We start from the raw sequence: 13,648 nt of genomic DNA, 5'->3' as shown, positions 1-13,648 counted from the left end.
AGCTGGCTTCCAGGCTCGCTCAAGATTTTGGCCAGATTCAGTTCCATGCTGTTGTAGGACTGCATGATTTATTTCCTTGTTACCTGTTGGTCCAGAGTTGTTCCAGTTTCTGGAGAGCACTTGCGTTTTCTGATGCACACCCCTAGCAACAGAAGTTGGAGTTCTTTTCATCCTTCATCTCTCCATGACCTTCCTTTCTTCCTCATTGCTCCTCTGCCTATGTTTTCTGTCGCATCTCTCTGAGTCTTCTGCCTCAGTTTCTGCTTTAAAGGGTTTATGTGATTACACTGGACTTATGCAGATAATCCAAGATAACCTCTCTATTTTAAGGACAGCTGATGAGTAACCTTAATACCATCTCTTCACAGCGGTACCTAGACTAATGTTTGATTGAATAGCCAGCGTGTGGAACTCTTGGGGAGACATCTTTAGAAGTCTGCCTACCTTATGGGTTTTGGGTATATCTGGGTGCCAGATAATTACTCAGAAAACTGCCTTAAACCTTTTCATATGGCAGTAAAGTCTGGTAGGTTCTCTGGTATAAAAAAATCTACTCCCTAGAAAAGACATTTCTATCAGCAAGGATAGTTCTCCTGACCAGATGTTGAAGATAAGGATAGAACTTTATACCTTTTTTCCCCCAGGACCTCACACAGTGCCCCATGTCCAGTAGACAGTCCGCGGACGTTTATTGCTGCTGCTGCTGTTCTGGCTACTGATGAACAAAATCGGCCCAGGTCGCTTATGCTTCAAGCAGATTATGAGGCCCTGGGCCATGTGTAGCAGAGTCTTTATAAATAGACTGTTTCACTTAGTTCACAGAAATGGCCACCACATGATGGCTCAAAACCTTTTCCTATCCCGTCATTCAGCATCAACTTTGCTGAGGAATGGGGTGAAGATATTTGCATGTTGTTTACTAGCAGAAAACCTGAAAGTGTAATGTTTTCTGAAATTAATAACAAAAAATTTAGGTGCATTCTAGTGAGAAGACTCTTTTCTTCCCCACCCATATTTCTCTGAGCCCATATGAAAAGGAAATCCCACCTATCCTTCCATCCTTTCTAGGGAGTTCCTCAGAGGGGGTTTCTGTGTTTCTATCACTTGCATGGTATTCTCTAAGGGAGGAGGAGTAGTTAACCTGATGGGTAAGAGTCTGTTATCCTCTAGGTTGAGGCCAGTGTCATAGAAAGTATGGTTTGCTTTAAAAGCAGGAACAGACTTCACACTCTGTCTCCTGCACTGACCACAGCACGGAGAGGGAAGGACAGTGTACTCTCTGCTCTTCTTCCTTTTGTACGAGAGTTGCAGCTGGGTCAGGTTGGAGCAGGCCTAGAGTTGCCTTACTCTGCCGGGCTTTCTTGGCCTTTCTGTCCAACAGTTGATAAGCCTGTGGGGCAGCTAGTTGGGTAAAAACTCATGTCATCTTCTTGGTAGGCCATATGCTCCCCAACTCTGGATTTAGGAATGTTATCTTCTTGGTAGGCCATATTCTCCTGAACTCTGGATTTAGGAAAGCCCTATTTTGGCCTCAGCTATAAGCTGAGTGTTTTAGCAGGGAGATCTGTACTACAGGAATTATTGAGTTTTCATTAATGTATATTTACTCTCCTTTTAGCTCACTGTAGATTTACTCAATAGTTAGTTACAACCCAGAGAAGAATTGGGGACAGTGATTTGGCCCATCTTGGTTCCAGCATTATGAATATTCCTATAATCTTAGGGTAACAAGTAGGACATTTTTGGAGCACAGTAATAAATTCACAATCCATAGAGGAAAAAATGACTAGATTTGATTACCATATTAGCTAGACAGTTGATATTCTTAATCCCTCAAAATGATGAAATCCTCAATTTAAAAAATGGTCAAAGATATATAGGTAATTTATTAAATAAGAAGTAGATAAAAAAAAAGTAGCCTCTTCTTTACACTGTCATTATGCTATCCCTAGATGATCTCATCTAGTATTTTTTTATTTTAATTTTTGTGGGTACATAGAAAGTATATATATTTATCGGGTACATGAGATGTTCTTATCTAGGCTTGTGGCTTAATGCCATCTACAGGCTGATTCCCGAATTTTTGTCTCCAGTTCTGATCTCTCCTTAGAGTTTCAAATTAATGTATCCATCTGCTCATTGACATCTCTTCTGCAACAGCAAGCAGTCATTTAAAACTTACCATGTCTAAAACAAAGCTGTTGATTTCCCAACCTCCCTGCCCTCCCCACAAATCTTCCTTCCTTTTCATTGTCCCCACATAGAATCTATCAGCAAGTTTTGTTGGCCCTACCTTCCATATTTCTTCATTCTGCTTTATTTATTCTTTCTTTTTTGGAACTAAACTAGTCCCTAGTTCAAACTACCAACTCCCTCTACTTCTACCCTCATTTCTTCCAACCCATTCTTGTCATAGTAGCATTCAGAAAACATAAGTCCAATATTTTTATCCCCCATTTAAAACCTTTCAGTGACTTTCTGCTTCTTATAGAGCAGTGATTCCAAAACAAAGGCAGTTTTACCTCCAGGTAACATTTAGCAATGTCTAAAAACATTTTTGTTTGTCACAATGGAGTTGGGAGAAGGAGCAAGGTCTCCTACAGGTGTCCAGTGGATAAAGGCCAAGGATGCCACCGAACATCCTACAATGCGTAGTACAACCTCTAACACCAAAGCATTTTTCAATCTAAAATGTCAATAGTGCTGAGGTTGAGGAACTCTATAAAATCCAAGCTCCTTATTTTGGGCTATAAAGCCTTTTGGAATCTGTCCTGCCTACTTCTCAGCCTCAACTGCTGTCACCTTTCTTTTCTTTTTCTCTTCATTCTTTGCAAAGGCCTTTCTTCCTTAGAGCATGCCAGGCTGGTCTCTGTCTCTGGGCATTTGACTTTGCTATCACATCTCCCTAATGTTTTTTTTTTTTTAATTAAATTGTTTTTATTTCTATATTTTAGAGACACGGGATCTCACTCTGTTGCCGAGGCTGGAATGCAGTACCACAGTTATAGTTCACTGCAGCCTCAAACTCCTGGGTTCAAGTGATTCTCCCACCCCAACCTCCAGGAAGTAACTGGAACTAGAGGTGCATGCCACCATAACCCGCTAAGTTTTCAACTTTTTTTAGAGACAAAGTCTTGTTATGTTGCCCAGGAGTGTCTCGAATGCGTGGACTCAAGAGATCATCCCACTTCAGCCTCACACGTGCTGAGATTACAGGCGTGAGCCACCACATCTAGTCTGCAATAAAACTTTGAAAGAAGATTCTCCTTAGATGAAAAAAGATGACTGGGCGAGTCTATAACGAGCCTCTCTGGAGCTGTCCTACAGGCAAGGCAGCTGCTTATATTTGTAAACGATAAAAACCTATTTCAGACAACTAAAAAGAAAACAAAACTTTCATTTAAAGAAAAGAGTGAAAGGGATTTAAACCTCGGTTAAACCACTAGGGAAGAAAAGGCAAATACAATACCGAAAAAGCCCATTTCTCCCTCAAAAAGGAGTTTAAACTTTATTTCAGCTACAATAAGAAAAAACACCTAGTGAAAGTTTTTTTAAAAAGATTTAAAGTTGCCTTAAAAAATGTACTGATCGGGCACGGTGGCTCACACCTGTAATCCCAGCACTTTAGGAGACAGAAGTGGGAGAATCTCTTGAGACCAGGAGTGATGTTGTTTGTTTGTTTTTTTATTATACTTTAAGTTCTAGGGTGCATGTTGAGACCAGGAGTGATGTTGTTTGTTTGTTTGTTTGTTTTTTATTATACTTTAAGTTCTAGGGTACATGTCCACAACATGCAGGTTTGTTACATATGTATACATGTGCCATGTTGGTGTGCTGCACCCATTAACTGGTCATTTACATTAGGTATATTTCCTAATGCTATCCCTCCCCCCCGCCCAAAATAGGACCTGGTGTGTGATGATCCCCTTCCTGTGTCCAAGTGATCTCACTGTTCAATTCTCACCTCTGAGTGAGAACATGCGGTGTTTGGTTTTCTGTTCTTCGATAGTTTGCTGAGAATGATGGTTTCCAGCTGCATCCATGTCCCTACAAAGGACATGAACTCACCCTTTTTGATGGCTGCATAGTATTCCATGGTGTATATGTGCCACATTTTCTTAATCCAGTCTGTCACCAATGGACATTTGGGTTGATCCCAAGTCTTTGCTATTGTGAATAGTGCCACAATAAACATACGTGTGCATGTGTCTTTATAGCAGCATGACTTACAATCCTTTCGGTATATCTCCAGTAATGAGATGACTGGGTCAAATGGTATTTCTAGTTATAGATCCTTGAGGAATTGCCATACTGTTTTCCACAATGGTTGAACTAGTTTACAGTCCCACCAACAGTGTAAAAGTGTTCCTATTTCTCCACATCCTCTCCAGCACCTGTTGTTTCCTGACTTTTTAAAGATTGCCATTCTAACTGATGTGAGATGGTATCTCATTGTGGTTTTGATTTGCATTTCTCTGATGGTGAGTGATGATAAGCATTTTTTCATGTGTCTGTTGGCTATATGAATGTCTTCTTTTGAGAAATGTCTGTTCATATCCTTTGCCCACTTTTTGATGGGGTTGTTTGTTTTTTTCTTGTAAATTTGTTTGAGTTCTTTATAGGTTCTGGATATTAGCCCTTTGTCAAATGAGTAGATTGCAAAAATTTTCTCCCATTCTGTAGGTCGCCTCTTCACTCTGATGGTTGTTTCTTCTGCTGTACAGAAGCTCTTTAGTTTAATGAAATCCCATTTGTCAATTTGGGCTTTTGTTGCCATTGCTTTTGGTGTTTTAGAAATGAAATCCTTGCCCATGCCTATGTCCTGAATGGTATTGCCTAGGTTTTCTTCTAGGATTTTTATGGTTTTAGGTCTAACATTTAAGTCTTTAATCCATCTTGAATTAATTTTTGTATAAGGAGTAAGGAAAGGATCCAGTTTCAGCTTTCTACTTATGGCTGCCAATTTTCCCAGCACCATTTATTAAATAGGGAATCCTTTCCCCATTTCTTGTTTTTGTCAGGTATGTCAAAGATCAGTTGGCTGTAGATGTGTAGTATAATTTCTGAGGGCTCTATTCTGTTACATTCATCTATATCTCTGTTTTGGTACCAGTACCATGCTGTTTTGGTTACTGTAGCCTTATAGTATAGTTTGAAGCCAGGTAGCGTGATGCCTCCAGCTTTGTTCTTTTGGCTTAGGATTGTCTTGGCAATGCGGGGTCTTTTTTGGTTCCATATGAACTTTAAAGCAGTTTTTTCCAATTCTGTGAAGAAAGTCATTGGTAGCTTAATGGGGATGGTATTGAATATATAAATTACCTTGGGCAGTATGGCCATTTTCACAATATTCATTCTTCCTATCCATGAGCATGGTATGTTCTTCCATTTGTTTGTGTCCTCTTTTATTTCACTGTGCAGTAGTTTGTAGTTCTCCTTGAAGAGGTCCTTTACATCCCTTGTAAGTTGGATTCCTAGGTATTTTATTCTCTTTGAAGCTATTGTGAATGGGAGTTCATTCATGATTTGGCTCTCTGTTTGTCTGTTACTGGTGTGTAAGAATGCTTGTGATTTTTGTGCATTGATTTTGTATCCTGAGACTTTGCTGAAGTTGCTTATCAGCTTAAGGAGATTTTGGGCTGAGACGATGGGGTTTTCTAAATATACAATCATGTCATCTGCAAACAGGGACAATTTGACTTCTTCTTTTCCTAACTGAATACCCTTTATTTCTTTCTCTTGCCTGATTGCTGGGGATTCAGCTTCTTCCTGGTTTAGTCTTGTGAGAGTGTAAGTGTCCAGGAAATTATCCATTTCTTCTAGGTTTTCTAGTTTATTTACATAGAGGTGTTTGTAGTATGCTCTGATGGTAGTTTGTATTTCTGTGGGGTCAGTGGTGATATCCCTTTTATCATTATTTATTGTGTCTATTTGATTCTTCTCTCTTTTCTTCTTTGTTAGTCTTGCTAGTTGTCTATCAATTTTGTTGATCTTTTCAAAAAACTAACTCCTGGATTCATTGATTTTTTGGAGGGTTTTTCTGTGTCTCTATCTCCTTCAGTTCTGCTCTGATCTTAGTTATTTCTTGCCTTCTGCTAGCTTTTGAATGTGTTTGCTCTTGCTTCTCTAGTTCTTTTAATTGTGATGTTAGGGTGTCAATTTTAGATCTTTCCTGCTTTCTCTTGGGGGCATTTAAGCTATAAATTTCCCTGTACACACTGCTTTAAATGTGTCCCAGAGATTCTGGTATGTTGTATCTTTGTTCTCATTGGTTTCAAAGAACATCTTTATTTCTGTAGTCATTCAGGAACAGGTTGTTCAGTTTCCATGTAGTTGAGTGGTTTTGAGTGAGTTTCTTAATCCTGAATTCTAGTTTGATTGCACTGTGGTCTGAGAGACAGTTTGTTATAATTTCTGTTCTTTTACATTTGCTGAGGAGTGCTTTACTTCCAACTATGCGGTCAATTTTGGAATAAGTGTGATGTGGTGCTGAGAAGAATGTATATTCTGTTGATTTGGGGTGGAGAGTTCTGTAGATGTCTATTATATCCGCTTGTTGCAGAGTTGAGTTCAATTCCTGGATATCTTTGTTAACTTTCTGTCTCGTTGATCTGTCTAATGTTGACAGTGGGGTGTTAAAGTCTCCCATTATTATTGTGTGGGAGTCTAAGTCTCTTTGTAAGTCTCTAAGGACTTGCTTTATGAATCTGGGTGGTCCTGTGTTGGGTGCATATATATTTAGGATAGTTAGCTCTTCCTGATGAATTCATCCCTTTACCATTATGTAATAGCCTTCTTTGTCTCTTTTAATCTTTGATGCTTTAAAGTCTGTTTTATCAGAGACTAGGATTGCAACCCCTGCTTTTTTTTGTTCTCCATTTGCTTGGTAGATCTTCATCCATCCCTTTATTTTGAGCCTATGTGTGTCTCTGCATGTGAGATGGGTCTCCTGAATACAGCAAACGGGTGGGTCTTGACTCTTTACCCAATTTGCCAGTCTGTGTCTTTTAATTGGACCATTTAGTCCATTTACATTTAAGGTTAATATTATTATGTGTGAACTCGATCCTGTTGTTTTGATATTAGCTGGTTATTTTGCTCGCTAGTTGATGCAGTTTCTTCCTAGCATCGATGGACTTTACATTTTGACATGTTTTTGCAATGGCTGGGACCTGTTGTTCCTTTCCATGTTTAGTGCTTCCTTCAGGATCTCTTGTAGGGCAGGCCTGGTGGTGACAAAATCTCTCAGCATTTGCTTGTCTGTAAAGGATTTTATTTCTCCTTCACTTATGAAACTTAGTTTGGCTGCATATGAAATTCTGGGTTGAAAATTCTTTTCTTTAAGAATGTTGAACATTGGCCCTTACTCTCTTCTGGCTTGTAGAGTTTCTGCCGAGACATCTGCTGTTAGTCTGATGGGCTTCCCTTTGTGTGTAACTCGACCTTTCTCTCTGGCTGCCCTTAACATTTTTTCCTTCATTTCAACTTTGGTGAATCTGGCAATTATGTGTCTTGGAGTTGCTCTTCTCGAGGAGTATCTTTGTGGTGTTCTCTGTATTTCCTGAATTTGAATGTTGGCCTGCCTTACTAGGTTGGGGAAGTTCTCCTGGATGATATCCTGCAGAGTGTTTTCCAACTTGGTTCCATTTTCCCCGTCACTTTCAGGCACATCAATCAGACACAGATTTGGTCTTTTCACATAATCCCATACTTCTTGGAGGCTTTGTTCTTTTCTTTTTACTCTTTTGTCTCTACACTTCTCTTCTCACTTCATTTCATTCATTTGATCTTCAATCACTGATACTCTTTCTTCCAGTTGGTCTATTGGCTACTGAAGCTTGTGCATTTGTCATGTAGTTCTTGTGTCATGGTTTTCATCTCTATCAGTTCTTTTAAGGTCTTCTCTGTGTTGATTATTCTAGTTATCCATTCATCCATTCTTTTGTCAAGGTTTTTAGTTTCTTTATGCTGGTTACATAGTTCCTCCTTTAGGTCTGAGAAGTTTGATTGACTGAAGCCTTCTTCTCTCAACTCGTCAAAGTCATTCTCCATCCAGCTTTGTTCCATTGCTGGCAATGGGCTGCGTTCCTTTGGAGGGGGAGATGTGCTCTGATTTTTTGAATTTCGAGCTTTTCTGCACTGCTTTTTCCCCATTTTTGTGGTTTTATTTACCTTTGGTCTTTGATGATGGTGACGTACTGATGGGGTTTTGGTGTGGATTTCCTTTCTGTTTGTTAGTTTTCCTTCTAACAGTCAGGACCCTCAGCTGTAGGTCTGTTGGAGTTTGCTTGAGGTCCACTCCAGACCCTGTTTGCCTGGGTATCAGCAGCGGAGGCTGCAGAAGGTAGAATATTGCTGAACAGTGAGTGTTGCTGTCTGATTCGTACTCTGGAAGCTTCCTCTCAGGGGTATACCCCACCATGTGAGGTGTAAGGTGTCTGTCTGCACCTCAGTTGAAAATGCAGAAATCACCCCTCTTCTGTGTCACTCACTCTGGGAGCTTGAGGCTGGAGCTGTTCCTATTCAGCCATCTTGGGTGCACCCTCCCTAACGTTTTTTAATGTACGTTTCACCATCGATAAGTTTCTTTTTTGGTTTGTTTACATGTTGTATTAGTTTGCTGAGGTTGCCATAAAATACAACAAAAAGGGTGGCTTAAACAACAGGAATTTATTTTCTAACTCTTCTGGATTCCAGAAGTCTGCGATCAAGGTGTTGGCAGGGTTGGGTTTTTTTAAGGCCTCTCTCCCTGACTTGTAGGTGGTTGTCTTTTCCCTGTGTCTTCACACTTTCTTCCTTCTGTACCTGAGTCAAAATTTTCTCTTCTTTTAGAGACATCAGAGATACTGGATTAGAGACCCCCTAGTGGCTTCATTTTAACTTAGTTACTTCTGCAAAAACCTGTCTCCAAATATACTCACCTTTTGAGACACTGGGGTTAGGACTTCCACATATGAATTTTGTAGTGGAGGTCACAATTCAGCTCATGACTCATGTATATCATTTATGTTTTCCCTGCTAAAATGTAAGTGCCATGGTGGAGGAGACCTTATGTCTCTTGTCTGATACTATATCCAAAGCACTTAGATTGATAGCTGGTATACAGTTAGTACTCAATAATCTTTTGCTCAATAAATGAATAGACTTGGTTAGTGATGATAATTATAGGATTTGGTTACTGATCACATGTGAAAGCAAGGCAGAGAACAAGTCTTGGATGATTCCCAGATTTGTAGTTTGGTACATTGAATGGACAGTGTTACCCTTAAACATGATAGGAAACACAAGAAAAAAATCAGGATTTGGGGGAAAGCTTTAGACATGCTGGGTGAGAAATACTGGGAATATATTCAGGTGGAAAAATTAAAAAGACCTGTAGATATATGGCCTGGAGTGGAATGAAGAGATCTTGGTCAAACACATAGATTTGGAGATCATCAATTTATAGCAAGTAGTAATATCTGGATAGTAGATGAGATAATTCAAAAAGAACATGCATAGGAAGAGGCCTAGTATAGAAGCAAGGAAAATACTAATGTTTAAAGATTGAGTGGGTAAAGCAAAGTTTGGTTGAGAAGTGTTAGGAGGCAGGAGCAAAGCAAGAAGTGAGGAATCATAGGATCAAAGGGGAAAAGATATTGAATGGAATGATCACCTACATCAAGGCATAAAGAATTTCTCAAAGACTGTTCCAAGGAATAACTCTTCCATGATTTACTCTTTGGGAAAACTGGTCAATTTAGTGAGATAAATGCGGAAATCTATATACTTCTCTTGCAGAATCCCCCAAAACATTAGCATAATAATGTCTCTGAGAAGTCTTGCTATACAGAAATACATACATTTTAATTTCCAGATTAAAGTTTCCAGAGCTCTTTATTTGGGCACATATGTCTCTTTTTTCCCCCTACATAACAACTATTAATAATAGTACAGGGAATTGGATCCCAAGGAATCCTGTGAAACAATGCTAACCCATAAACAATTAGGTAAACATTGAGAAGATTCCTTTGGATTTGACTATTAGGGGCCTTGTCTGAGTGGTTTCCATAGAATGGTGGCGTCTTAAGGGTGAATAAGGAGGAGCAGAATTAAAACAGTAGGCATAATCTGCTCCTTCTATAAGGTTGATCTCAAAGAGAAGGAAAAAGATAGGGCAGTGTCTTGGGTGGATGGTTGTGTAAGGTTATACAATTTTTTTTTTAATGGAAAGTATATGACTAGGTTTATAGATAGTAGAGAGATTGAGGAATAGTAGCAAGAGGAGTTCAATAATCAATAATCAATAGTAGAACAAGGTATACAAGGAGAAGGGAGAAACTAAGATCAAGAAAAGTTTCTTCCCTTTTCTGGAGACTGGAGAAAAGGAAAGGGGAGGCTGCAGTCATAGACATAGGGTAAGAGGTTGTGGAAGCCCATGATAGGCTTCAATTTCTTAGACAAGAACATACGCTCAGAGTTTGTCTTTGGTGCTAGAAGAAAAGGTGCCCTCCCCTACTTTCTCCTCCACCTGAAAAACATCATGTATGATCTCGTTCATGTAAAAATCCTTTCCAAATGTTATGATTATTACTGTTATGGTCAGGGCATCACCTCTTTTTTGTACTCCTATATAGGCCTCATTGTTCTGAACTTCAATTACCTAGTTTCCTTCTGGTTTCTGCTTCTGGAGCAGAGATTTATTTTATGCATTTCTGTTTCCTACTACCTTTTACAGAGTGGAGTGTTATAAACATTGTGGAATGATTAGTGAGTCACAGGCAGCATCCCAATTTGTCCTCAATTGAGAATTCAATGAATTGCCTTATTTTGAATTGAAGAATCCTAGTACCAGGGTGTAGCTACACAATTCAGTTCTGTACACTTTCATTGGTAAATCTTATACAGAAATTTCCTGATTTTATTTCTCTACAATCAGTTTTTATGATCCATGCCCAACTCAGTTGATTTTTATCCCAGATTACTCTACCTGGTTGTCCCAAAGTGTGTTATCTTTGTATGTAAAGCATTTATCATAGTGAAAGACATAATGCAAACTTAACAAATGGTAGTTGTTATTATTACTATTATAATAGATTCAACAAAACCAAGGAGAGCTACATTATCAAAGTTGCAGTTTTATATTTCTCAATTATCTACATAGTCTTCTAGGTCCTGCCCTTTCTGTCCACATTTTCTTTAATATTTTTCCCTTATGAACTACTTAGTCACTTTTATCCCACTGTCTTGTTAACACCAAATCTCTTATTTGTATTTATTTACTTACTTAATATACATATTTATACTTTGACATTTTCCCTACCCAGTGTTTATCTTATCTTTCATTTTTCTTTATTTCAGGCACTCCAAAATATCATTCTTCTATTCATTTCTCCCCCAATCATCAGTTACCAATGAGCCTGAAAGCCATCATTGTAAAATTTCCATGTGTACAACAATGCTTATTTTTTGGGCACTTACTATGTACTACTTACTATTCCTGGTATTGAAGACACAAGCATGGTAAATTTTTAAAAAGCCACCATCTATATGGAGCTCATAGTCTAGTGAAATACATAGATAATGAACAATTAACAATTAGATAACTAATGAACTTGTAAACATTATTTTTTTAGGTGGGTCACCAGACAGTAGAAAACTAACTTATAAGGAATATGTGGCTTGGGCAGAAAATATTCCTGGAGGAAAGAAAGTATAGGCAAGCTGTAGCTGAAATTCCAGACTAACGAAATGAAGGAAGATTATTAGGTAATGTAGTACAATAAATCTATCAGGATCCACAATGGAAAGACTCAAAACATGATTAACGAGGCAATGTGTGGATGATGGTGGGTAGTTGTCAGATTTATGACCATTTTGGTTAATTCCATCACTATTGCTTGAAAGTAGCCTTACTTAAGAGTTGTTGCTGATAACCCACTAGGGATGAGAACTTGTTTTGTTGGGGTGTCAGGAGCAGTGTAAGGCATTTGTAAAAAATAGTTTATGATTTGGATCTTTTGTTTACATTTGTAAACAGACAGGCATTTGCCATTATGCAGATGAAGGCAGCTCACTCCCTAATGGATTACAGAACCTCACCCTATTTCAGTAGAAAATGTCTATTGGGAAAATTATTAGTTCAATTATGAAGATGCTGAGCTTTTGGTGTTCATGGAATCTTCAATAAGAAATAGCTACTTAGCACTTTGATATGTAGAACAAGAGTTTCAGGGGGGATTGGGAGTTTCGGCGGGGGAATCTTGGTTGGAGAAATAATATTTGGTATTGTCTTACCCAATGGGACTGAATGAGATTGCTCAAAAAGGTGTACTGCATTTTACAATGTTTAGAGTAGATTCCAGGTAGGGAAAGAAGTGACAGTAGAAAGGGGCTAACTGAAAGTTCAGAGGGTCATTGGATGACAGATCTGGTTAAGATGAAGAGTTGGCATAAGGAGAGTAACTGAGTGAGAGAAATTGAAGAGTGAAAAGTAAAAGTGTGTATTCAGAGAGTGGAGTGACTGAATTTAATCTTTTAAATCTGGAACTATTCTAGGTAAAACAGTTTTGGGCATGTCTGGGGGTGACTGAAAGTGAAGAAATGTCCTGTGGAAAGGACTGTTAGGGAGGGCACAAGACTGGAATTACAGAGCAGTGATCATGATGAAGGTACAAAAAAGATTAAGACAGGGAGGGGCTTAGGTGTCAGAAGACAAGTAAAGATACCAGAAATGTGAGGCATGGTGAGCTATGGAATTGAGAAGACAATTGGCCCCAGCTTTCACCTGGAGAGATGACTGTGGTGAGAGGCACTTAGGTTCATCTAGAGCCAGTCATCGCCTGGACAGAATATTGGTTGTTGAGGGTGTGGCAATGCAGATCTCTGTGGGTCTTCATTGCATTGGTTCTGGGGTCAAAGTTGCTGGTGTTAGACTTTGTACTAGGACTGCTGCATGGACTCCAGGAGTTGTACACAGTACAATTTAATTGAATCCATATTAGCTGTTACCCTTGAGGCCCTTCAAGTGTGTCATCCCGTGGGGTTTTTTATAAGCTCAGACTGGGGTTGAGGAGCAGAGCTATATCAGTTTCTGGATGCCCTATGGAGTGGATGGAGATAAGGAGCTGAAAATGGAGAATGAGAACTATTTGCATCATGCGTTGAGTTGGAGGATTGAGCAGAGAGGGAATCAATACCAGGGATGAAGTCAGAGCCAGGTGAGGGATCAGAAGTCACTTCTAAAATTACTAAAACAAGGAGATAAAATTAGAGGGTTAGAATATCACATGTATCTCAGATATAAGATAGAATGGCTAGATATGGAGTGGGTAAAAACAAGGTATAGTTATTAGGGTGAAAGTAAAGAGGGGGTCTGGTTATATGGTATATAGTATATAGTTGGTTTGGTGTTAACAGTATGTCTTCTTTTTTTGCAGAAAGCATACAATTAAAAAGCAAAACAAAACATGGCTACATTGGACAATTAACTCTTGGCAGCTTGTAACCAGTAAGATGATCTTGAACAGTCTCTTTTGTCTACGGCACTCTGTTTTCTCATCTGTAAAAATTAAACTATTGGCTCAGGTCATCTCTGAAGTTTTCAGTAGCTCTGTGATTCGATATCATTTATTTTGTCTTATTCAGGTCCCAACTATCCTCCAGCAACCCC

At 39.0% G+C, this 13,648-nt stretch overlaps 1 long non-coding RNA gene across 2 annotated transcripts in view; it reads left to right on the top strand.

Annotated features, from left to right (window-relative positions):
• The first annotated feature begins 5,168 nt into the window (after nucleotides 1–5,168).
• The window catches only part of LOC126941486 (uncharacterized), a 60,109-nt gene continuing 51,629 nt past the window's right edge, over nucleotides 5,169–13,648 (top strand). For both annotated transcript variants that reach the window (XR_007721320.1, XR_007721319.1), the window contains exon 1: nucleotides 5,169–13,486. This is a non-coding gene — a long non-coding RNA (uncharacterized LOC126941486). The remainder of the gene's footprint in view (nucleotides 13,487–13,648) is intronic.

The sequence above is a fragment of the Macaca thibetana genome, chromosome 1 (assembly GCF_024542745.1).
Source record: "Macaca thibetana thibetana isolate TM-01 chromosome 1, ASM2454274v1, whole genome shotgun sequence".
NCBI classification, from domain to species: Eukaryota; Metazoa; Chordata; class Mammalia; order Primates; family Cercopithecidae; genus Macaca; species Macaca thibetana.
This window is presented reverse-complemented; position numbering and strand designations above follow the sequence as displayed.